Source organism: Otolemur garnettii, unplaced genomic scaffold (assembly GCF_000181295.1).
Source record: "Otolemur garnettii isolate 467f Iridium unplaced genomic scaffold, OtoGar3 scaffold00011, whole genome shotgun sequence".
Lineage (NCBI taxonomy): Eukaryota > Metazoa > Chordata > Mammalia > Primates > Galagidae > Otolemur > Otolemur garnettii.
This window is the reverse complement of record NW_003852406.1, coordinates 27,160,552-27,163,949: the sequence shown is the minus strand read 5'-3', so window position 1 is coordinate 27,163,949 and position 3,398 is coordinate 27,160,552. Positions and strand designations below refer to the sequence as shown.

At 50.1% G+C, this 3,398-nt stretch overlaps 1 non-coding gene across 1 annotated transcript; it reads right to left on the bottom strand.

The window, feature by feature from the left end:
• Positions 1–416: 416 nt before the first annotated feature.
• On the bottom strand, positions 417–526 carry LOC111723499. The gene has a single exon (XR_002772026.1). It is a non-coding gene; the product is annotated as a U6 spliceosomal RNA (small nuclear RNA).
• Between the last annotated feature and the right edge of the window lie 2,872 nt (positions 527–3,398).

The following is a 3,398-nucleotide window of genomic DNA, read 5'->3' as shown; positions in this document are numbered from 1 at the left end:
GGCTATTTTTTGGTTTCAGCCATCATTGTTGTTTGGCGGGCCCGGGCTGGATTTGAACCCACCACCTTAGGTGTATGTGGCTGGTACCTTAGCCACTCGAGCCACAGGCGCCGAGCCTTTTTTCTCTTTTTAGAGACAGACTCTCACTCCATTACCCCAGGCTAGAGTGCTGTGGGGTCAGCCTAGCTCATAGCAACCTCAAACTCTTGGGCTTAAGTTATTCTCTTGCCTCAGCTTCCCAAGTAGCTGGGACCACTGGTGCCCAGCATAACACCTGGCTATTTGTGTTGTTGCAGTTGTCATTGTTGATTTTAGCTGACCCAGGCCGGGTTTGAACCCACCAGTCTAGGTGTATGTGGCCGGCGCCCTACTCACTGAGCTATGGGCACCACCCTTTTTTTTTTTTTTTTAATATGGAACACTTCACAGATTTATGTGGAATTTATGTGTCATCCTTGCGCAGGGGCCATAGCTAATCTTCTCTGTATCATTCCAATTTTAGTATATGTGCTACTGGAGCAAGCACTTTTTTTTTTTTTAAACAGAGTTTCACTTTGTTGCCCTCCATAGAGTGCTGTGGCATCATAGCTCACAGCAGCAACCTCTAACTCTTGGGCTCAACTGATCATCTTGCCTCAGGCTCCAAGTGGCTGGGACTATAGGCGCCAGCCAGAAGGCCCAGCTGTTTTTTAGAAACTCTAGCTCAGGTTGGTCTCGAACTCCTGAGCTTAGGCAATCCACCCATCTTGGCTTCCCAGAGTGCTGGGATTACAGGTGTGAGCCAAGGCACCTGGTCCCCAGAGCTTACTTTTAGAAAAACAGTCACCATTGGCTGCACATTTCAGTGACTCAGATCACAAAACTTGCTGTGTGACATATTCAACCTGCTCAACAAACTCAATCTGTCACTTCAGGAGAGAACAACAGTGTTCAAGCCGGCAGATAAAATGGCTACATTCAAAGTTAAACTAGAATTATGGGGAGACAATAAACACTGGAATTTTTGACATTTCAGCAGAGATTTTTTTTTTTTTTTGGAAACAGAGTCTCACTATATCGCCCTTGGTAGAGTGCTATGGTTTTATAGCTCACAGCAACCTCCAACTCTTGGGCTTAAGCGATTCTCTTGTCTCAGCCTCCCAAGTAGCTGGGACTACAGGCGCCCGCCACAATGACCAGCTGTTTTTTGTTACAGTTGTCATTGTTGTCTACCTGGCCCTGGCCGGGTTCAAACTCACCACCTTCAGTGTATGTGGCTGACGCCACAACCACTGTGCTACAGGCGCTGAGCCATTCAGCAGAGATTTTTTTTTTTTTAGAGACAGAGTCTCACTTTGTTGCCCTTGGTAGAGTGCTGTAGCATCACAGTTTACAGCAACCTCCCGCTCTTGGGCTTAGGCAATTCTCTTGCCTCAGCCTCCCAAGTAGCTGGGACTACAGGCGCCCACCACAACGCCTGGCCATTTTTTTGGTTGCAGCCATCATTGTTGTTTTGGCGGGCCCAGGCTGGATTCGAACCTGCCACCTTAGGTATATGTGGCTGGCACCTTAGCCACTTGAGGCACAGGTGCCGAGCCGAAAAATTGTCTTCCATGAAACTGGTCCCATGGTTCCAATCTTTTTGGGGACCTCTGCCATAGAGGATGACCAGAGGCTGGGTATGTGATGATCAATGGTGCTATGGTGTAGGAAGCCAGCAGAGGTGGCATTCTGGCCACAGGGACATCTCCTCTGTCTCACTCCCCCAGACACCAGGCGCCACTGGCCCAGGGGGAGAGGTCTCCATGAGAACCCAAAAGGTGTTGCTCTGGCCTGGGTAACCAGTGTGAAGGGCATAGCACAGGGTGAGAGGCACAGTCCCCCACACTCAGGCCTCTAGACTGAGGAGTGACCTAGGGCTGACTTTGAGCTGGGCCAGTCATGAGATTACAGCCCCAGCCGCAAGAGACAGGCAAATACTACCCCTATAGCTGGGGAGAAAGCTTGGCTGGGGCACAGCTTGACTATCAGATGGGTCTCTAGTTCCATCCTAAAGAAGCCCCACTGATAGGACCCTGCCACCTCACTGTCCTAGCACTGAAACCTACAATTATTATCTTTTTCCTTGGATTAGCATTACCTTCTTAGAGACACACCAGCCACCTAACTCAGGCCCCAATCCCAATTTGTCACTCTGGGCTGTGGAACCTCAAGCAGGCCTCTGAGCACCAGGGTCCTTGACTGTGGGATGGTGATTGTGCTCCCAGGTTTGCAGTGGGAGTTAAGTGCCCGTGTTCTTATGCACTTGGCCTGGCAGGCAGTGAGTGTCCAGAGGCCTGTGCTCTTCATCCGCAGGCCAACTCCTGGGAAGCAGCTGGAAAAGGTGCAAGCTGAAGTCTGCTCCCACTTCACTGGAAAGGAGCTCTGTGAGTCACCGTAGGAAGGCCAGGAAGCCCAAACCACCTCCCCAATCTGCCCTTCCTCTGCTGCAGTGTTTTCAACCTTTTTCAACTTGTGGGACACTTGAACTTATAGTTAAACTTCCACAGCACACTTAAATAAATGTTGATCAGAAAAAGAGTAAAAAAAGAAGAATATACTTATGGTGCTTTGAGCTTCTTTGGGAAATAATTTAATTAATGGTCTTTAAAAATGTTCACAGCACACTGGGTGAAAATCACTACTCAAAGGCTCAATGCTGGAGCAGAGAGCAAGTAGACAGCTCCTTCCAATAAAATCCTTCTGCTTTCAAGCCTTTTGCTCCCACCCCCAGCTGCGTCCAGCCCAGCCCACCTCCATCCCTATCCCAGCTCCCTGTCCCAGTTCCTATCTCAATCCTGAGGCAACAATCAGTAAACATACCAGGACAACCCTGGGGACAAAAGGCCGTAAGGTGGGCTTGTTCAATCAAGGGGAAGGGACTCAGAAATTCACAAGGCTCTTTATCTGTCTGCAACAGGCAATCCAGGGGTACTCAATGCCCCCTGCATTCTGGTCCTCCTTGCCCACCATGTATCTTCTGAGTGGAACTCTCCAGAAGTCCATAGGGCTTCCTGTGACCCACCCACAACACCCAGCATTGTGTGCTGAGATGCTAACTGCAGCCAGGTGGAAGGTAGGAGTGGTCAATCTGACCCCAGCTGTAACCCTGATGTCTGTTTGTTTCCAGAGTGCAGCATGCAGCCCTTGAAGACAAAAGGCCAGTAAAGGCACGTGGGGGCAACTGAGGACACTGTGCCCATTGCTCAGCTGGGCTGTGGGGCAGAGGGAGGTGGTAGGAAAGTGGGTCTGGGTTTGAACATGAAAGGCCTGCTCTACCCTGGGGCTCAGCCATCCGAGGCCTACATTTGCACTTTCTGAGAAGCCCTCTTTATTTCTCAGCCAGAGCCTGGCTACCTCTCATGTATTCCTGCAACCCT